We start from the raw sequence: 23,066 nt of genomic DNA on the forward strand, positions 1-23,066 counted from the left end.
AACAGTTTCCTCATTTCCCGTTCCCCCACCTCATCCTAGCTTCTAACCTCCAGAAACTCGCTCCCCTGACCTGTCCGGACTTGTCCGACCTGCCCAGCTCCTTTTCCACCTATCCACTCCACCCTCTCTTCCCTGACCTATCACCTTCATCTCCTTCCCCACTGACCTATTGTACTCTATGCCACTCTCTCCCCACCCCCACCCTCCTCTAGCTTATCTCTCCACGCTTCAGGCTGTCGGCCGGGGCAGTCAGGTTTGTGGACTTTGGGCAGGAGGTAGAAACGGGTGGTGCGGGGTTGTGGGACTATGAGGTTGGAGGCAGTGGATGGGAGGTGATGAGGTTATGGATGGTCTGGGAGATGATGGTTTGGTGGTGGGAGGTGGGGTTATGATTGAACACTACTCCCCCTCACCCTCACCTCCTTCCACCTATCATATTCCCAGCGCCCCTCCCCCAAATTCCTCACCCCCCACCTTTTATTTCAGCCCGCTTAGCACACCAGCCTCATTCCTGAAAAAGGGCTTATGCCCGAAACGTCGATTCTCCTGCTCCTCGGACACTGCCTGGCCTGCTGCGCTTTTCCAGCACCATACTTTTCAACTCTGGTCTCCAGCATCTGTAGTCCTCACGTTCTCCTAGTTGATCTTAACCTTTGTTTAAAGGATTGCACAGGTCAAAAGATATTTATGTGACAAATGTTTGTCTCTACTAACCCCAAGAGAGAAAATGCTGGACAATCTCAGCAGGTCTGGCAGCATCTGTAAGGAGAGAAAGAGCTGATGTTTCGAGTCTAACTGACCCTTTGTCAAAGCTGATCTTTGTCTCTACTATCTGGTCCCTTTGACCAACCATCATCATCAAGGCCCAGCTTTATGACACTGCTCTTTCTTGATTCAATTACTATCTTTTGCTGCAGAGACTCCAGTCAGAAACCTACTGCATTTGAATATAATTTTCCATTGTGGACAAATATGGATCCTGTCACTGATGTCTGGTGAATCCATTCCATATGCAAGATATTCCCACTCCTGTCCATTTAATGATGGTAGGCAAACCTACAGGCCAATCAAAGAGCAGAATCTTCTGCTCCTGGAAAAGGCAAAATTCGACACTTAATTGGGCAGAGTTGTGCCTTATACAATAATGTGCAGGAAGTCTCATGAACAACTTTCCCTTTCCCCAAACAACTGAGGCCCTTAAATCAGGATCATTTAAGGGCCGCATCCTGTTCTGCTGTGATTAACCAAGGGTCATGCAGACTGTCATCCTCAGCACTTAAGACAGTCGATTCCCTACAGCAGCTTGTCACCTCAGAGTGGGGGGCACTAATTAAAGGCAATCTGTGCCTGATTGACAATTGCACATCAGGCAGGAGGGTGGGTTGCATGCCCACATGAGGTCACCTCTGATTGGCTAATAGCTTTTTGTGAACTGGGTCTTTACTCCAGGACTTGACTAGCTTATGGTTAGGTGAGCCTTCACTGGAATAGGATCTCTCCAGCTCAAGACAGACAGTTGAGACTTTCAATGCCAAGATGCTGTCCAGAGCCCATGCAGCTTTGGTAGGAAAGCAACAAGGAACATAAACCTACACCTCAAGATTATAACATCCTTTGAAGCATGTAACAAAATGACAAAGGCCCTATTTGATTGTCCCTTGGAGCAGAAGGGAAATTCTTCCGGGAGATTTGTTTGTTCTGTGGCCCCTTTTGTGTCTAGCCCCATCATTGGGAAATGGAGTCTCTGGCTTCAATGACTACCTGCTTTCCGTTGTGAGGTTGCCTCCACTGAGCTGCCAGGCTAAGAAATCAAAAGGATACTGTTCCACTGCCGGAAAGACAATGTTTCTAATTATCCTTACAACAGCTAATTACTAGATAGCTCCAGTTGTTGGGTCAACCTGGTGATCTGAATTCTGTATTTCCTATTTCCTGCCCAGTTACACCTTTAAGTGCACCTCTGATTAATCAGAGAAATATTATCTCTATTAGTAGAAAGGATGAGAAGCTGCTCCAACTATCTTAGACTAATCCTTCTTTGCATTTGCTGCTGACGGGTTCATTGAGTGGTGATCAGCAGTCAGTAGTACAGAGGAACAGCAGCAAGCAGGATTAGTAAGAAGGAAAGAACGTAAACTGCTGGGGAAGTTTTTTTGCTTGAGGCTGGAGGTATGTCAAGGCCAGGGGTTGGATGTAATACCTCAGAACAATCTGAGATTTAAATCTAAATTGTAGTAAAGAAGATGGCAAATGTTTGATGAAAACCTTCCACCTTTGAGCATCTTATAGGATGGAAATATATTAGATCTCATGAGTTTGTGAAAACAGTGCATGTGGTAATGGCTTTTGTGTAAAGAAATGCTTATTAGTTGTCCTGAAAAAAAAATGTTGCTTACTTGTGCCTGTTGTCTTGTGTCAATTTAAATACTGTGGCATCTGAGAAGTAATACTTTGTGAGTCAACACAAATGCAGAAATGCACAGTGTGGCTGACCTAATAGGTCATCATCGTCATGGTTATCCCTCAAGTTCAAGGATGATGGTCTTCATTTTGTTGATCTATTTATGGGCTCTCAGGTGGCTTATGAGTCCAATCTTGGCTTTGAAAGTTCTTCTGTATTCAGGATAAGTTTCCAGATGGCAGATTCGGCTTCGGTTGTTGCTGTCTCAGTTTCCGTTTTCTTCTCTTTCCTTCTAGTTCTGCACATCTGTTGGCTTCGAAAGTGCTGTTCCTTCTCGGATAAAGGTTTGCCAGAGTTTCCTGTCCTCGGCACTGGTTTCCCGATTGTTAATGTTGATGCTGCATTTTTTCATGTTGGCTTTTAAAATGTCTTTGAATCTCTTCTGTTATCTGCCTCTTTTACGTTTGCCTTCTTTAAGCTGAGAGTAGAAGATTTATTTCGGCAGACATTCATGTTCCATATGAACAATATGACTGTTTCATCTTAGTTGGTTCTTGATGACGTAGGTTTCAATTCTTATTGTTTTTGCTTCATTCAGCATGCTGATGTTGGTTCTTCTATCTTCCCAGCTAATATTCAAGATGTTTCGTAGGCAGCGTTGATAGAACTTTTCAAGTACCTTCAGATGTCGTTAGTACGTTGTCCAAGTTTCTATGCATACAGGAGCATTGGGCTCATCACTGCTTTGTACACTGACATTTTGGTGTCTGTTCAGATGTCACAATCATGAAAGACTCTTGTTTGGAGACATCCAAAAGCTGTTCCAGTGCATTTAAGATGATGTTTGATCTCGTCATTAAGGTCGTCATTGGAGGAGAGGTGACTTCTAAGATATGGAAAGTGGTCCACGTATTCAAGGATTGTTTCACCAAGTTGAATCGATGGTTCTATCCGATTTGTCTTAGTCGGTTATGGTTGACAGATGACGGAGTCTTCTTGGAATTGATTGGCAAGTCCAAGTTTCCTGTATGCATGGTTGAAGGCAGACAGAATCTGTTTTCGGTTTTCTGAGGGAACTGCAACACTTGTTATCTGTGTATTGCAACTTGATGAGTGAACTCATGTTTTTTTTATGGACTTAAGATGGCAAGATTGAAGAATCTGCCAACTGTTCTGTAGACAATTTCAGTTCCTGGGGTAAGACATCTTTGATGATGTGGATGATTGTGCAATAAAGATTGAGAACAAAGTTGGGGCAATCACGCATCCCTGTTTTACTCCTGATCTGGCTTGAAAAGGCTCACAGTTACTGTTGCTGACCATAACTTCTTGGCTTCCTTGACTTCTTCAAGTGTTGGTATTTTGCTTAAGGAGTTGTCAACAGGCTGTTTTGGAATGGTGTTGATCACGTTCCTGTCAAAGGTGATCACCAGTTCAGGGTGAGCAGAATGAATCGTAAATAGGGCTGCTCAGACATAAATACTGCTCCTGAACAACTTGCATGCTTCTGTCCAAAAGTTGAGCAACTGAATCAAGTATTCTCATGCAGGTTCTTAACTAGGAGCTTCCAGCCATCACATTGCCTGCTCCCGTCGCCCTCCCCGATTGCCAAAAAACTTGAAGAATTAGCCGAGAGAGCAAAGACGCCAGTGTGTGTATTTGTATAATGTGTACTTGACATTGCACTCCAAGAAGCACACGATACTTCACAAATTAACCAACTGATTCCAATGGCATGGAGACCATGATGATTGGAGCGGATGGATTTGTTGCAGCCTTCATCCACCTTCACAGCCATTGAGTTTGAAGTAACTTCATCTGCCTGTTCCATCATTGAGGTCTTGGTTGGATTGTTCTTTGTCAGGGAGCTCACCCTTGACCTGACCACCATGGGTGACCCTACCAGGAGCATAGCTCCAGATGGCATCGTTCATGAGATCTCAGGACCACACAAGCTTCTCCACTGCAACAAGGTGACAATCAACGGAGAAGCTGACCTCATAAGTGAGTTAGCAAAAACTTCAGAAACCAACATCTCTCTAGAAGTGTTAGAGAGAAGAAAGTTGAGAGGCGACTTAATTGAGACATATAAGATAATCAGAGGGTTATATAGGTTGGACAGTGAAAGCCTTTTTCCCCGGATGGCAATGGCAAGCATGAGGGGACACAGCTTTAAATTGAGGGGTAATAGATATTGGACAGATATCAGAGGTAGTTTCTTTACTCAGAGAGTAGTCGGGGCATTGAACTCACTGCTTGCAACAGTAGTAGACGCACCAATTTTAAGGGCATTTAAATGATCATTGAATAGGCACATGGATGAGAATGGAATAGTGTAAGTTAGATGGGCTTCGGAGTGGTTCCATAGGTCAGCACACCATCGAAGGGGCTGTACTGCATTGTAATATTCGATGTTCTATGTTATTTGTGTATCAGCTTTGTTAAATTGTACACAGGTTGGCATTAAATATGGATTAATTCAAGGCTCCATAAATTAATACAAACTAAATCTGTGGTTGTTGGGTTTAAAGGTATATTCTTTCTTTTTGCAATAGAAACATTTGGAAAGATTGGCTCCAGTTATTTCTTTCACCAACTGGCTTTCTGGAATAGAACATTTGGGCTTCTAAAACCTTCCTCATAAGACTGAGCTACCATTATATTTGAATATGCTCCATTTATCAAGTGCAGCACACACACATCTATACCTACATTTGGTGATTCATCAGGCCAAACAGATTTTCTGCCTAATGAACCCACAGGAATACTGCTCATGAGGATCTGGGGGAGGAATGGTTTGCATGTGCGTGCGCTGTAGGCCTTCATTCTATATTAATCAGCATGTTTCTGTAATTACAGAATTCTGCAGTGTCCAGCTATATGGACTACAAATCCTGACTATAAGCGATCTTGACCACATGATTATTCATGACGAAACGATCATCATCATTTCTTTGAAGGAGAAGTAATCGATGCCAACCTTGAAAACAAAATTCACAAATATCATCCAAGATCTCATAGGCTTCGCAGGGGCACACCACTGATTCCTATCACGTTGAACTGTAATTACTCCCTCTAACATGCAATGCAGTCTTTCAGGGGTAATGTGAGGTGTGGTATTGGGGTTTCAGTAATCCAGTAATTTCTAAGGAAGGGTCACTGGACCTGAAATGTTAACTCTGATTTCTCTCCACAGATGCTATCAGCTCTGTTGAGATTTTCCAGCAATTTCTATTTTTATTCCTAATTTCCTAGTGTATGTGCGCAGCATGGCTTGTGCTGCATACATTGGATAAATGTCTTCTATGTCAAAGGTTAATGTACAGGCATTCCATTTCCCTCCTTTCCGAAGCTCTCCCTCACCTGCTGTATGAAGAACTAGGATCTGGATTAGAGTGGTGCTAGAAAAGCACAGCAGTTCAGGCAGCATCCAAGGAGCAGGAAAATCGACGTTTCGGGCAAAAGCCCTTCATCAGGAATACAGGCCTGAAGGGCTTTTGCATGAAACGTCGATTTTCCTGCTCCTCGGATGCTGCCTGAACTGCTGTGCTTTTCCAGCACCACTCTAATCCAGAATCTGGTTTCCAGCATTTGCTATCATTGTTTTTACCCTGTATGAAGAACTATACTAAGCTGACTTTTCTGTATGTGTACTGACTGCTCATATCATTAAAGACCTGTTCTCTTTTTGATATTCCCCAAAAAGCTTAATTGAAACCATTACCAAGAGACCCACAGCCACAGCAGGTTATTGTCCTTGGGCCTTAGTGCAATGAAGCCACAGAGAAATTGCAGAGGAACAAATGTGTTTGCAAGCCAAGGCCCAGCAGCAAGCATCAACAGCTGCTGAGCACTGTCTACGTGAGGAGATTACAGCTGAAGGTTCCCTCAGGACGAAGAGGAGATACAAGTGGTCCAGATAAACAAAGCACATTGCCGCAGATTGAAATTGTCCTTTTGAAGCAAGACTTGAGACTAGATAGGTGGCCATCCTATCCCAGTGGCTGTCAAGGTGACAAATGTGGTGCTGGAAAAACACAGCAGGCCAGGCAGCATCCGAGGAGCAGGTGAATCGACATTTCGGGCATAAGCCTGAAGAAGGGCTTATGCCCGAAACGTTGATTCTCCTGGTCCTCGGACGCTGCCTGGCCTGCTGTGTTTTCCAGCACCACATTTTTCAACTCTGGTCTCCAGCATCTGCAGTCCTCACTTTCTCCTCGCTGTCAAGGTGACAGCTGTGTTAATTTTTTACACTACTGGCTGCATCCAAGAATCCATTAATTGGTATCTCCCAATCCACAACACACAATGTGTCAAGGCTGTTACTGATGTAATTTCTGACAGATCACACCACTTCACCTTCAATTTTTCCCTGTGATGAAGTCAATGCTGCAGACCAGGGCTTTGCCAACACAGCTGGCTTCTTTCTAAGGCAGCATGTTATAAATCGCAGCATTACATTACTGACTTAATCAAGAGAAAAAGGTTCCATTCCAGCAATATATAAGTCATCTTTTAGAGATCATTAGTACCACATCTTAAAAGTCTGCACCTATATCCTTGAGGTTGCAATGATGCCTTTGTATTTGGGAACTCTAATATTCCTGCTAGATGTCTCATAAAGATAACAACTGGGAGACAATGGCTACCATCTGCAAGCATGACTAATGGCATCATTACTCAAGCCCCTGAGGCCAAACTCAACACAGACAGTCGCTAAAGGGTGGAATCAAACTTGGGTCCCTTGCACTGTGCCACTGTGTTGCTCAATGAAACCACAAAAATGACTGATTTTACTGAAGGACTGTTACAAATTAAATTCACACCAGGTTTCATGAGTAACCGTAAGATAACTATTTCCAGGAACACTTTAACAAATGGAAGAGAAAAGAATGAATTTCTAATGTAGAATATGTAAATTAAACTAACCCCTTCAAAACACCCAATTATACATTCATTAAATTACGTTTAAGTCTGACAAAAGACAAACAATTTGACACATTTACCATAGCTGGGCAAAAGAATATAAATTGGGTAAACAGAATTCTGAAGATCAAAATTCCAGACAACAAGATGGAATTATTCTCCTAATGCCCTTTTAATTTTAGCAATAATGACATTTTGGAGGGTAATGGTTGTTCTTCAATTTGATGGTTGATCAGGGGACAGAGGTCTTTTCTTGCTCTAGATTCTTTATTTGAAACTTTATTTGTTTTTTCCTAGTCTCTTTTCACAGAGAAAGAGGAGAGATTACTGCTTTCTATTGGCAGGTTTTAGAGTTTTTACCTCCTGCATTTAGAACTCTACAACTCAACCAATCAGAGAGCTGTTGTCAGGTTGAATTTCCTTAATTCAAAAGACTGTCTCTGCCACTTAAGTTTGAATTTCCCTCTCATTATTTCAAAAAGTAATATTGTACTGCATAGCTCAAAGAAATATGCAGCACTTGACATTTGAGTTGAAAACACTTTTGGAATATCAGTTATAGGAGTCATAGAATCGCAGAGTTCTGACAGTGCAGAAAGAGGCAATTCAAACGAATGAAAATGCACTGACCCTTTAAGGAGCATCCCACCCAGACCCAGATCCAAGCCCCATCCTATTCCCAAAACCCTGCTAATCCACATAGTCATCACATCCCTGGACACCATGGACAATTTAGCTTGGCCAATCTACCCAACTCACACATCTTTGGACTGTGGGAGGAAACTGAAATGCCTAATGGATACCTATGGAGACATGGGGAGAACATACAAACTCTACACGAGCCACTCAAGACTGGAATTGAACAGCGTCCATCTTCCATTTAGTTTAGTCCCCAAAAAAAGTTGTCTCTTTCATCAGCAAAAATTAATGGAACCAGTCTAGATACTCAGCAAGCAAATAATGGTGAAGTTTCAAAGCTGCTCTGCCTCTAAACAGTAGTTTCACTCTGTTTACAACCTCTGTACAGTCCCACCTACCTCTCCCAGGAAGGACAGTGGATGAGTGGAGTATTCCTGCTTCTCTTCTGTCTATACAATGTTTAATTGGCTCCACCAATCAATTTACATAGCTATATAATAAACTGACTCAGGTTATTGAATATTCAAATTAATTTCACTTTTTGGATTTTTAAAAAAATACGACTTACCAGATTGTTGGACCTCTGAGAATACAGTTTCTGTCTTGTCGTGCATATAAAATCACTTTCTGTTTTTATCCAGGACCTTTGTGTTATGTTTTCACATATATTTTCCATTGCATTTACATTTTTTCTTTGCCAGCCCTTAAAATCATTATTTATAATCATGTGACATTTACGGTGGTTTAGGAATTTGTTGCTTTTCTTTAAAGTTATTGTTCATGCATGTACCTTTCAGCAGTGTTAATTTCTACTAAACCTCTTTTTTCAGTATTTGATAAACTAAACCATATAGTTCAGCTTTGGTGAATATATAATATGATAATTTCTGAGTAAATCTTTATCTTGACTTTGCGTCATTTACTGCCACCAGCATACAATATTAGATAAGGTATTGGTGCCAAATTGAAATTATGCACATCAAAATTTGCAGTGTTCTACTCCTAGTGACACATTAATATATTTCCTGGAAGAAACCTATGCAAAGTGCTATAATACTCATGAGGTGGACTACTGATACCAAAAAAGAATCATTATTATTATAGTTCAGAAAGAGGCCATTCGGCCCATCATGCCCACACGAACATTGTTTCGTGTCACTTTTCTGCCTTTCCAAAGATCTCTGCATAGGTTACTCTCAAAATAATCATTCAATGGCCTCACAAAAGCCTTAAGTGAATCTGCCTTCACCTTGGCTCCAGGTAGTGCATTCCATAACTGAACAACTTGCTGTGTGAATAAATTTATTTTTCATATCACCCATGCTTCGTCTGCATATCCCTTTAAATCTATGTTTTCTTTTTGTTTCTTTCACAAGTGGAAACAGTTTCCTCCTATCTATTCTGTGTAGCCCACTCATAATTTGGAAAATCTCAATCAGTTCTCCTCAGTCCTCTTCTCCCCAAGGAGAACATTTCCCATTTCTTCAATGTATCATCACAGCTGATGTTTCTTATACGTGGAACCATTCGAAGAAATCGCTTCTGCACTCTCACCAATGTATTCCTATAATGTGTCACCCATGACTGCATGCATTACTTCAGCTAAGGTCTAACAAGTTTCTTGTATAAGTTCAATATCCTTGTTCTTGTTTTCTATACCCCTGTTAAGAACACCATATGCTTTATTTACTACTCTCCAAATGTTATGCTACCTTTAATGATTAGATTAGATTACATTACAGTGTGGAAACAGGCCCTTCGGCCCAACAAGTCCATACCGACCCGCCGAAGCGCAACCCACCCATACCCCTACATCTACCCCTTACCTAACAATACGGGCAATTTAGCATGGCTAATTCACCTAACCTGCACATCTTTGGACTATGGGAGGAAACCGGAGAACCCGGAGGAAACCCACGCAGACACGGGGAGAACGTGCAAACTCCACACAGTCAGAGGCGGGAATTGAACCCGGGTCTCTGGCGCTGTGAGGCAGCAGTGCTAACCACTGTGCCACCGTGCCGTACACATATACAGTACACCTAAGTCTCTCTACTCCTGCACCCCCTCAGAATTATACGTAATATTTTTGTCATATTCAGTGTTCTTCCAGCCGAAGTACATCTCCTCATACTCCTCTGTATTGTTAGGACACAGACAGACAGCTGAACCAAATCACCCTTTCTACCCCTATACACAACACAGTGAAATTAAAACCTTTGAAGACTCCTCAATAACTATTCCAATGATTTCTAACCAGACTTCTGAATAATTAATCCTAGGTTTTGCAAACAATCAATTCTGGACAGTGGTACTGTACCTTAAACAAAAGATTTAATAATTTGTTAAATATACAATACCTTTAGCAGATAAGAAAATCTAAACAAGGTAATTAAATTAATGTCTGTGTTGAACCCAAACATTCGTCTTCAGCCTCCATTCACATAAAAGACAGACATTCACAGGTAAGGGATAAATAAAAGAAAATGACAAAACTGGCCAAATGATTTCAACAATTTTCATGATGTGTTGTTTGATTTGATTTGGTTTTATTGTAGTGACATGTACCTAAATACAGTGAAAAGCTTTGTTTTGTGAGCAGTATAGGCAGATCATGGCAAACACGAACATTCAGATCATAGTGTGCTTAGACAGAGCTGAGAGTGTGGTGCTGGAAAAGCACGGCAGTTCAGGCAGCATCCGAGGAGAGGGAGATTTGACGTTTCGGGCATAAGCCCTTCATCAGGAATTTTATCAAAGTCCTGATGAAGGGCTTATGCCTGAAATGACTATTCTCCTGTTCTTCTGATGCTGCCTGATCTGCTGTGCTTTTCCAGCACCACACTCTCGAATCTGACCTCCAGCATCTGCAGTCCTCACTTTCTCCTGCTTAGATAGAGCAAGGCATACAGATTACAGCTACACAGGAGGTGAGCAAAGCAAGGTCAACAATACCAAGACTAACATGATTTGAAATTAGATTCCATTCAGCAGTTGAATATTTCTGAAGAAACTGCTCTTGTACTTGTTGTTTCACTGTTATATATATGGAGTCATTATTGTCTTTCTGGAGACGATGATCAGAGTTACCTTTTCAGTTCACTCAGGTAAGGTAGCAATATATCCCACTCAGATTTCTACTCTTTGGGCTTCTGAAAACTGTGAAGGAGATCAGGGAGTTATAGAGTGAAAGAGCAGTACACGATGGAAACAGACCCTTTGGTCTAACTTGCCCATGCCAACGAGTTATCCCAAATTAATCTAGTGCCATTTGCCAGCATTTGGCCCACATCCTTCTAAACCTTTCCAATTCATATACTAATCCTAATGCCTTTTAAATGTTGTAATTGTACCAGCCTCCAACTCTTCCTCTGGTAGTTCATTCCATCTATGCACCACCCACTGTGTGAAAAAGTCACTTTTAAATCTTTTCCCTCTCACCTTAAACTTATGACCTCTAGTTTTAGACACCCCCCATGCCCCTCATAATTTTATAAACCTCTGTAAGCCTCCAATGTTCCAGAGAAAATCATCCCAGCCTCTCCCTATAGCTGAAACCCTCCAACCCTGGAAACAACATTGTAAATCTTTTCTGAACCCTTTCAAAATTCACAATATCCCTCCTCTAACAGGGAGATCAGAACTGAACACATTATTCCAAACTTGGCCTAACCAACACCATGTACAGCTGCAACATGACCTCCTAACTGCTATACTCAATGCACTGACCGGTAAAGGCAAGCAAACCAAATGCCTTCTTCACGATGCCATCTATCTGCAACTCCACTTTCAAGAAAATATGAACCTGCACTGCATAATCTCTTTGTTCAACAACATTCCTCAGGACATTACCATTAAATGTATAAATCCTGCTCTGATTTGCTTTTCCAAAAGGCAGCATCTCACTTTTATCTAAATTAAACTCCATCTGCCACTCATCGGCACGTTGGCCCATCTGATCAAGATTCCACTGTACTCCGAGATAATCTTCTTCGCTGTCGAATACACCTCCAATTTCGGTGCCACATGAAAACTTACCTTCTTAGTTCACATCCAAATCATTTATATAAAAGACGAAAAGCAGGGGATTCAGCACTGAACCTTGTAGCACACCAGTGGTCATAGGCCACAAGGTAGAAAAGCAGTTCTGCACCACCATCTTCTGTCTTCTACCTTTGAACCAGTTCTGTATCCAAGTGCCTTGTTCTCTCTGTATTCCAAGTGATCTAACCTGGTTAACCAGTCGACCATGAGGAATTTCATTGAATGACTTACTAAAGTCCATATAGATCACATCTACTGCTTTGCCCTAATCAATCCTCTTTGTTACTTAGTCTTAGAGATGTACAGCACAGAAACAGACCCTTCGGTCCAACCCGTCCATGCCGACCAGATATCCCAACCCAATCTAGATCCCACTTGCCAGCACCCGGCCCATATCCCTCCAAACCCTTTCTATTCATACACCCATCCAGATGCCTTTTAAATATTGCAATCGTAGTAGCCTCCACCACTTCCTCTGGCAGCTCATTCCATGCATGTACCACCCTCTGCATGAAAACGTTACCCCTTAGGTCTCTTTTATATCTTTCCATTCTCACCCTAGACCTAAGCCCTCTAGTTCTGGACTCCCCCACCCCCGGGAAGAGACTTTGTCTATTTATCCAATCCATGCCCCTCATGATTTTATAAACCTCTCTAAGGTCACCCCTCAGCCTCCGATGCTCCAGGGAAAGCAGCCACAGCCTATCCAACCTCTCCCTATAGTTCAAATCCTCCAACCCTGGTAACAGCCTTGTAAATCTTTTCTGAACCCTTTCACGTTTCACAACAGCTTTCCAATAGGAAGGAGACCAGAATTGCACGCAGTATTCCAAAAGTGGCCTCACCAATGTCCTGTATAGCCACAACATGACCTCCCAACCCCTGTACTCATAAAGGAAAGCATACCAAATACCTTCTTCACTATCCTATCTATCTGCAACTCCACTTTCAAGGAGCTATGAACCTGCATTCTCTTTGTTCAGCAACACCTCCTAGGACCTTACCATTAAGTGTATAAGTCCTGCTATGATTTGCTTTCCCAAAACGCAGCACCTCACATTTATCTGAATTAAACTCCACCTACCACTCCTCAGCCTATTGGCCCATCTGATCAAGATTCCGTTGTAATCTGAGGTAATCTTCTTCGCTGTCCACGACACCTCCAATTTTGGTGTCATCTGCAAACTTACTAACTATACCTGTTATGCTCGCATCCAAATGATTTATATAAATGACATTTTTGACTTTTCTTGCTAACTTTCTACAACTCCCTAACGTTTGGTTTCAGGACCACTTCCTATTTAAGTAATTGGTACCAACTTGGACCTCAACCTCTGGCTGTTCACTTTGTCCCTGAAGAATGTCCTGGAGCTGCTTTGTGACATCCTTGGCTCTGGCACCAGGGAGGCCACATATCATTCTGGAGTTATAGTGATGACCATGAAAAGGCTGTATGTTCCTCAAACTAATGAATTCTCTGCCACCTCTTCTTCCTCCTCTCCTGTTTAGTTGATGGTGCCAGAGCTTGGCTCTGACCGAAAATTGTGCAAATGAATTTATGACCTGTGCACACAAATGTGCATGCATTTATTAAGTATAATCTCCACTTTTAGTATTCTGTGAAACCTGATGTCATGGAGGGTAAACACACTGACAATGACACAGATGGTCTGAGAATGACACCCAAGTCTGTGCTTCTAATATCTGTAGTTTATTTTCTGGAAACAAAATCCATCTGTCCCAAACGTGTCACTCGCTAAGAGAGGTATTGGCTGGAAGAGGCAGGGTCATAAAAGGCTTGAGGTTTCTTGAACTCCGGACTGAAATCTTTGAGGCAGCTGGGACATCAAGTGGGAGAAGAGACAGATCCAGCAACCAACAAAACAAAATAAGGACTAAGTAGAGTCCACGGTAAGGATCAAATTACGATGAAGACTGGATGATATATTTTGAATGAATGTCTTTTGGGCCTGAGCAGTCTGGAGAACTGAAGATTGGAGGCAACTTGTAGACCTTTCAGCACAGAAGATATCCGTGACACACCATGGAGCAATTTTTAAGTGATTGAACTTCCTTATCTCACTTATTCTAATTTCCCAGTATATGTATCCAGTAATTGTACCAGGATTGATGGCCATACATTAACAGTCTTGTAATATTTTTGCCTTTTCTATGGGGAAAAACTGCAACTCTAGAAACAAAGAATTAGAATTTAACTCATCCTATATTTCCTTGCCATCCAAAGCAGAAGCTGCATTGCTAGTATTTCTCTTTCCGTGTCTTATACTGTTACCAATTTGCAAAGTTATTGCTTTAAAAGAAATTGCGTATCATTGCGTTCCAAAGGCCAAACTTTGGTTCTCAGTTTTGAATCCTATTTGCATGAGAGTTTAAATTAATCTCTTTGTTTCCTGTTTCAGGTAAACACTGATTACAACCTTTTTTTCACTTTACATCATATTCCCTTGTTTGGGTAGTTGGGGTTTGAGTAAAAGTGTTTCCTTCTGAATTTGCTACCCATGGTTTGTACTGGTGTAATTGATTCAATCTCTGATAATTCCTGAAATTACTTCTTCATTGGCCTCACAAGAACACATTCATGAATTCTATAAAATGATTCTGAATAGAAACTTTGCTAGGCAAAGGTATGTAACTTTTTTGTATGCAGGAAACAATTTTTAACATCCTTCTTTTCTAGCAAAGTAAGAGGAAGAATAGACCAATTAAATCGATGAAGTAAGCTATTCCTGTGTAAATATATCAACATAGCCAATTTGTCACATTGTCTCCATCAAAAAAATATGTGTATAGTTAACATATCTTTTTATTTGATCCAATAGTTTTAAACACTTTAACTAAGATTTTAATACCATTCAAGAAAAGCTCTCTCTAAAATTAAACTGCTGTGTACATGTAAGGAACAAAGTCAACTGTGTTACATAGAATGTTTCCACCGATAAACAATAATCTTCTAGCATCAGCTTCAAGCAGCTTCAAAGTACTGACAGCTCAAACACTCATCATATGCTTATCACTGTGGTTGCCTTTCATGCTGTCTGAGTAGGTTAAATTCTGCTTAGAGTTCTTGAGAAAATTTGTTGCTTGGGTTGTAGATGATGTTGTGGATTCATTCGCCGAACCGGTGTACTTTTCTGCAAACACTTTTGTCGTCTGGCTCGGTGACATCATTAGTGTGTCTTTGAGAAGGTATTGATGGTCTGTCCTGCCCGTTATTTATATGCCTCTGTTTGTTGGTACTTCTGGTTCTATATCTGAGTGGTTTGCATATGGGGTCCAGTTCAATGTGTTCCATTTGGTGCGCCAGGCTTCGTGGAATTCTCTTGCGTGTCTTTGTTTTGTGTGTGCTATGATGGTTACATTGTCCCAGTTGAATTTGTGCCTTCTGTTGTCTATATGGTTGGAAATGAGAAAATGCTAGTTGTGTTTGGTGGTGGCAAGCTGATATTCATGCACTTGTATGGTCAGTTTTCTCCCGGTTTGTCCTATTTAGTGTTTTTCACAGGTTTTGCAGGGTATCTTGTCGATAACATTCGTCCTGTTGGATGTGGGTGTTGGGTCTTTAAACTTTGTGAGGTGTTGGGTCTTTAAACTTTGTGAGGAGCTGGTGGAAGGTGTCACTGGTTTGTGGGCCACTAAGATTCCCAGGGATCTGAGTAGTCAGGTAGTTATCTCTGATACGTCTTTGATGTATGTTATGGTCACTATACTGTCTGGTTGTGTAGTGTTTTCTTCTTTGGTTTTGTCTCATAAGTACTGGAAGATAGTGCTTGTGGGGTACAGTTTTGTTTAAATCCTTTGAACAGGGGTTCCTGTTCTGCCTTTTGGAGTTCTGAGTTGCTGCATTGTGTCCTTGCCCATTTAAATAATGTCGTAATGCAGTTCCATTTGTGTGTGCTGGGGTGGTTGCTGTCATAGTTCAACATCTGGTCAGTATGGGTGGTTCTCCCCACATATACCGGTAGGTATGCATTCCACTAATATGTACAGGAAGGGGAGTCTGCTGTTGTTTTTCAGTGATTTGGGGATCAAATTTCGCAATTTTGCATTGTTTAGTCATGAAAACTTGTTGATAAGGCTTAGACATTTTGGAAGGGAATATAAGCTGTCAGCAAGTCTGCCTTATGTCAATATATAAATCACAACCTTATGCCTGCAGTGTGTTGTTGATATTGATACCAATGTGTGGACCATCATCTACCTATTGATATGAGGTACTGACTTGTATAATCAGTGGTCTTTAAAAGAACCCCATATAAAGCAGATTGATGGTAAATATTTTCCTTAATATTGTCTTTGTAAAGTCAGGAACAGTATGACTGCTCACATCCTTGTTGAATGGCAAACTGTCTGTGAGTGCTATTTTAGTCTGAGTGCTCTCATCTTAAAAAACAGTGGAAACTTGAATCAGTGTACAAATACAAACTTAATTATATGTAACTAGTTTAACAGATAAAGGGGAATCAGTGAATGTAGTAGACCTGGCTTTCAGAAAAACTCATAGACAACACAAAGACTCACGAATTGGAAGTAATATATTCAGCCTAGACAGAAGATGTGTTACAGGCAGAGAGCAAAGAGTTCAACAGCAGCTCTTCTGAGCCCTTCAACATCTGCAGCGGTGTCAAACAAGGCTGTGTCCTCGCTCCCACATGCTTTGGGATTATTTTTGCTGTACTCCTGAAAATGCCTTTGGCACCTCAGTGGAGGGGATTTACCTACGCACTAGATCAGACTGTAGGCTCTTCAACCTGGCCCGCCTCAGAGCCAAGACAAAAGTATGTGCGGCACTCATCAGAGACATGCTGATGATACTGCAGTTGCAACACACACCCAGTAGGGGAACTCCAGTTATTGATAGTCTCCCTCTCTCATGCTCACAAGGATTTTGGGCTATCAGTCTGAAGAAGACAAGTGTCTTGGGAGAGAACACAGAGGCACCGCTGGTCATCACCATCGATGACGACTATGAGTTCAATGTCGTCCATCAGTTTACAGACCTTGGCTCTACCATCACTGACAACCTCTCCTTGGACACAGAGATAGACAAGAGGATCAGGAAAGCAACCTCAACTCTTGCGCACCTCAAGTTTGGAGAAATCCCACGCTGACAGTGAAGACAAAATGTCAGTCTACAATGCCTGTGTCATAAGCACATTGCCATATGGCAGTGAAATGTGGACTACAAATGCCAGACAGGAGAGAAGACTGAACAGCTTCCACTTGAGGAGTATCTGCATTATCCTGGGCATATCCTGGCAGGACAAAGTGTCCAACGCAGTGGTCCTATCTCACACTGGCCTTCCCTGCATGTACACTCTGCTCAGGCAGCAGAGACTGCTCTGGCTGGGCCACGTCCACTGCATGGAGGACTGCCGCATTCCAAAGGATATCCTCAATTGAGTGCTCGCGTCCGGGAAGAGACCCACAGGGCACCCCCAGCTGCATCTCAAGGACATCTGCATTAGAGACATAATGGTGCTTGATATCGTTACAGAGTCCTGGGAAAGGCTTGCAGCTGACCGCATGAGATGGAGAAGCACCCTGAACCAACACCTCCAAAAAGGGGAAAAGAAGCTGATGAGCGCTGCAGCAGACAAGCGGGCATGCAGGAAAGAGTGCAGCAACTTTAGCAGATCAACGACCACATACAGATGTGACCTCTGTGGCCAGGACGGTCACTCCAGCATTGGTCTCTTCAGTCACAAGCAACGCTGCTTCAGGGAGGCAGAAAGCTAGACCAATGAGGATGCAACCCATGGACAGCTATGACCGAAAGGGGCCTCACACACTCACAGTGGCAAAATGCGGCTCTCAAATGAGTTTCCACCTGGTACACTCTAGTCCCATTAAATGGTCCTTGCATCAAATTTTCCCCCGGAAATGCAATGTTAGATTCTGCCCATTTTGTGCAGTTTTCGTCTCCATACTTAAGAAAAAGTATAATTGCATTGGAGGCAATATAGCAAAGTTTCACTGGATTGGTCACTGGAATAAGAACAGTCTATGTAGACAGACGTTGGTTTCTCAGAAAGTTAAGAGACATGTGGAATGGGCAGGAAAATGGAGTTGAAACCAAAGATAAGTCATCAGCAGAGTGAATGGCAGACAAGGCTTGATGGAGATATAAAATGATTAGAACATAAAACATAGGAGCAGAACTTAGGTCAATCAGTCCATCAAGTCTGCTCCACCATTCAATCATGGTTAGAGACAAAAAAAAATGCTTTAGAGACAAGAAAACTGCAGATGCTGGATCTGCCATTCAATATTGACTGATAAGTTTCTCAACCCCATTCTCCGGCTTTCTCCTCATAACCCTTGATACTCAAGAATCTATCTACCTCAGTCTTAAATATACTCAATGACCTGGCCTCCACAGCCTTTTGTGGCAATGAATTCCATAGATTCTCCACTCTCTGGCTGAAGAAGTTTCTAAAAGGTCTTCTCTTTACTCTAAGTCTGTGCCCTTGGGTCCAAATCTCTCCTACCAATGGAAACATCTTCCCAACATCTACTCTGCCTAAGCAATTCAGCATTTTGTCTCTTTCAATTAGATACCCCCTCATTCTTCTAAACTTCATTGAATACAAACCCAGAATCTTCAAACGTTCCTCATATGTTAAGCTTTTCATTCCTGGAACCATTCTCGTAAACCTCCTCTGAACCCGCCCCAGGGCCAGTACATCCTTCCTGAGATATGGCGCCCAAAACTGTGGCCTGAGCCGAGCCCTAGAGTCTCAGAAGGACATCCCTGCTTTTATATTCAAGTCCTCTCAAAATAAATGCGATCATTGCATTTGCCTTCCTAGCTACTGACTCAGCATGCAAGTGTCCTGGACTAGAACTCCCAAGTCTCTTTGCATTTCAGAATTTAGAAGTCTCTCCATTTAGATTAGATTAGATTAGGTTACTTACAGTGTGGAAACAGGCCCTTCGGCCCAACAAGTCTACACCGACCCGCCAAAACGCAACCCACCCAGATCTATTCCCCTATATTTACCCCCTTCACCTAACACTACGGGCAATTTAACATGGCCAATTCACCTAACCTGCACAGTTCTGGATTGTGGGAGGAAACCCAAAGACACAGGGAGAATGTGCAAACTCCACACAGAGAGTCGCCTGAGTCGGGAACTGAACCCGGGTCTCTGGCGCTGTGAGGCAACAGTGCTAACCACTGTGCCACTGTGCCCCCCAAGTTAGAAAATAGTCCATGCCTCTATTCTATTACCAAAGTGAATGATTTCACACTTTCCCATAGTTTCTTCTATCCACCACTTCTTTGCCCACTCTCCTAACCTGTCCAAATCCTTCTGTTCTCCCGGCCTCCTCAATGCTACTTGTCCCTCTACCCATCTTTGCATCATCTGCAAATGTAGCCAGAATGCCCTCAGATCCTTCATCTAGATTATTAATGTATAAAGCGAAAAAGTAGAGTCCCAACACTGAGCTTTGGGGAACAGCACTCATCACTGGCTGTCATCCGGAGAAGGACCCTTTTTTTTTCCCATTCTGTGCTTTCTGCCAGAGAAACCTGCTTCTATCCATGCTAGCACCTTGTCTCTAACACCATAGGCCCTTATCTTACTCAGTAGCCTCTTGTGCGGCACCTTATCAGAGGGCTTCTTGAAGTCCAGGTAGAAAACATCCATTTGTTCTCCTTGGTCTAACCTGCTTATTACTTCCTGAAAGAATTATAACAAATTTGTCAGGCATGACCTCCCCTTCATGAAACCATGCTGACTTTGCCCTATTTTACCATACACTTCCAAGTATTCAGAAATCTCATTCTTCACAATGGATTCCAGGATCTTACCCACTATCAAGGTTAGGCTAATTGGTCTATAATTTTCAGTCTTTTGCCTTACTCCCTTTGTAAACAGGGATGTCACATTAGCAATTTTCCAGTCCTGTGGGACCCTCTCTGGCTCTAGCAATTCCTGAAAAATCACCAATAATGCCTCGATTATCTCTTCAGCTATCTCCCTTAGAACTCTGGGGTGTAGTCCACCTTCAGGCTATTCAGTTTTTCTAGCACTTTTCCCTTGGTGATGGCCACCTTACTCAGCTCTGCAACCTCACTCTCTTGAATGTCTGAGATATTACTTATGTGTTCTCCCATGAAGACTGACGCAAAGTAATTATTCAGTTCCTCAGCCATTTCCTTGTTCCCCACTACTCTCTCTCCAAGGCCATTTTCCAGTGGCTCACTGTCTACTTTTGCCTTTCTTTTCCCCTTTATATATCTAAAGAAACTCTTACAGTCCTCCTTTATATTACTAGTTAGCTTACCCTCGTATTTAATCTTCTCCCTCCTTATTTCTTTTTCTGTTGCCCTCTGCTGGTCTTTGTAAGCTTCCCAATCCTCTGGTTTCCCACTGCTCTTCACTACATTAAATGCTTTCTCCTTTGCTTTTATGCTATTCCTAGCTTCCCTCGTCAGCTACGGTTGCCTAATCCTCCTCGTACCATGCTTCTTTTTCCTTGGGATGAATCTCTGCTGTGTCTCCTGAAATACTCCCAGAAACTCCTACTATTGCTGTTCCATTGCCTTTCCTGCTAGGCTCCTCTCCCAGTCAATTCTACCCAGCTCCTCCCTCATGCCTCTAGTTGCCTTTATTCAGCCATAAACTGAATACGGTCAACTCTTGTTGCTATATTTTCTTGTGGGTGGTTAGCAGAATCAAATCACTGGCTGCTGCCCAATGGTCATGCAAAAAAGGGCCCTTATCTCAACTTTCATCTAAAACTTTAATATATATCACAAAGATTGTGAGGTTTGTGGATATTACAGTGGAATGAACAGATTCTTACATAAACTGAGAAACATTTATGAAACAGCTTTTATGTAACCATTTAAATAAGATTCACTCCAGAGGTAAAAGGTTTGGGACCAATTCTTTTGTTCCACACACCATTCGCAGACCAAACTAATTGACTAGCATGCTTTTCAGAGGGAGCCAATGTCACTCTCTAGACAATCTATAGAAGATATGAAAATGTTATAATCCAGCAACACTCTGAAATTTTGTTTTCCTTCAGGAAAGTACTTCACCTCATCCACCATGTAGAAATTTGCAAAGGGTTATTCCAACTTTTGAAGCACTAGCACACTGCAAATCTCAGCTCAAATCTAACCTTAATAGTGACATTTTAAGTTTCTTCATTATTTTCATTGGCAGTTCCCCTGATACATTATCAGAACTTGTTTAAAAAAATTACGTAGGTTTACTATCAAAAAGTTTCATAGAAAAGAAAAAGCAAAAGAAAAATAGTTCTCATGATGGAGAATATTAATGTCACTGGAGAGTACAGAATATTCCAGAAATATGAAGAGAAGTTGACATGCTGAGCAAATAAGTATCCAATACAGCCTTTACTTGCTGCTCTCTTGTTGAATATATTAGAGATAGTGACTACCACAATAACCCATATCAATTGTACAGCCTTTTGTGCTAATTATGTATCATTCATAAAGTTGACACTTCAATGTTTCAGCTTTAGTCACATAGAGTTAGGAGTACATACAACTAAGACATGACTGACTCTTTACAGAGACTGATTCATCATGTGGGTATTTCAAAAGGTTAATGTACAGATTTACCTTAACAGATATATCCCCATGAAATAATTTGTGACCTATGGATTTTGCTATATATCCTTTAAACAGTGTTTCTTGTGGCCTATTCTGAGTCACGCAGGTTGTATTAATGCCAGCCTTCAATGACATCAGTAACAATCACCTGCTGCATATGGTGCACGATTTAACCATGCTGTAATATGCTTGGTGGGGTGACGGGAAGAAGACACACAGAATATATGCCAAATAATACAGCTATCGCATCCCACACAGATGATGCTGACTGATTTCAAGAGGTCTTAATTGAGTCAACTGTATTCATACTGTGCTCATTCACTGCTTAGAAATCAATGCCTCACTTGCATAGAATTGTGTTAATAACAAAATACATACCCCTCTCTTTTGTTTCCAGGAAAGTTCTCTGCAATCTGTGGGAACAAACAGAGAAAGTAATATTAATGTATTATCTATGTTAAAAAAAACACATGCATATATTTCAAAATCCACCTTCATTCTAAAAAGGTGTAAAATGGTCACGTAGCTGAATGCATTTCTCCTATATTTTCTTCAATCTGCAAAGAACTGGGGAAGACAATCCAGGACATTCTTACGTATCTCTTAGTAATCACTCAAAACCAACATTTGAAAAGCTTTATAAGCACATACTTTGTTGTTTTACACTGGCAATAGATTTTACTGCAAGTTATTTTCACTATTTATATTCATAGAATTAAATTAAAATAACTATTGGGAAAAAACACCTTAGATTACCAAATAATGAACCAGAGTCCATTTACTAATTATTACAGCTATATGGATCAATGTATTTCCAATGCTGTTGCTGTGCTAAAGATTATCCACTTCATCTATGATGACATCTGAAATTGACCCCTCTGCATGGAACAAGGATAGAAAATTGACAGGACACTCAATACACTTATCAATCCATGCCTCCTATATTCTGGTACAGAATGGTACTGTCTCTAACTGAACAGAAGGCCCAGCAAATGGGTTCATCCAATCTGGCTGATGTAGAACAGCACAGAGGCAATTGAAGATAATTAAATAAGGAAAAGATAAAAGGAAAAATAAAATTCTTCAGCATACTGTGTAATAATACACCCTCAGCATTACAGCACATTTATTTCCAAAGGGACAAGATCGTCATGTGGAAATAAATGTACTGTAGTTAGAGTGTAAATATACTGTGCTGTAAAATGCATCATATTTCCATTTGCTGAGGGTAAGATGTACTCCTGTCTGCTCACTGAGAATGTCATTCAAAGTTACTATTTGGCGAATTGGGAATATGTGAATCCATTTGAAGCTGGGAGCAACTGTGGATTGTCTGCTACAACAATGTAGTTCCATGGGATGTGATGGGTAACTAACTATAAAATGGGGATATTTTCTTTCTGCAGTGTAAAGTATAAATTGCCGACAAAAAGAAAATAA

General features: G+C 41.5%; 1 protein-coding gene and 1 long non-coding RNA gene across 7 annotated transcripts in view; one reads left to right on the top strand and one right to left on the bottom strand.

Annotated features, from left to right (window-relative positions):
- Nucleotides 1–5,323, top strand: part of LOC122561820 — a 10,575-nt gene extending 5,252 nt beyond the window's left edge. Inside the window, exon 3 of the long non-coding RNA XR_006315115.1 lies at nucleotides 5,261–5,323. This is a non-coding gene — a long non-coding RNA (uncharacterized LOC122561820). The remainder of the gene's footprint in view (nucleotides 1–5,260) is intronic.
- Nucleotides 1–23,066, bottom strand: part of LOC122561800 (guanine nucleotide-binding protein G(I)/G(S)/G(O) subunit gamma-7) — a 313,573-nt gene that overhangs the window by 67,535 nt on the left and 222,972 nt on the right. For 5 of the 6 annotated variants that reach the window (XR_006315112.1, XM_043714007.1, XM_043713971.1 and 2 more), the window contains one exon: nucleotides 22,005–22,039. The gene's annotated coding sequence lies outside the window, so the exon portion shown is untranslated. Of the gene's footprint in view, nucleotides 1–15,490; nucleotides 15,501–22,004; nucleotides 22,040–23,066 lie in introns of those variants that run through there. The other variant, XR_006315113.1, reaches the window with a different exon arrangement.

The sequence above is a fragment of the Chiloscyllium plagiosum genome, chromosome 2 (assembly GCF_004010195.1).
Source record: "Chiloscyllium plagiosum isolate BGI_BamShark_2017 chromosome 2, ASM401019v2, whole genome shotgun sequence".
Lineage (NCBI taxonomy): Eukaryota > Metazoa > Chordata > Chondrichthyes > Orectolobiformes > Hemiscylliidae > Chiloscyllium > Chiloscyllium plagiosum.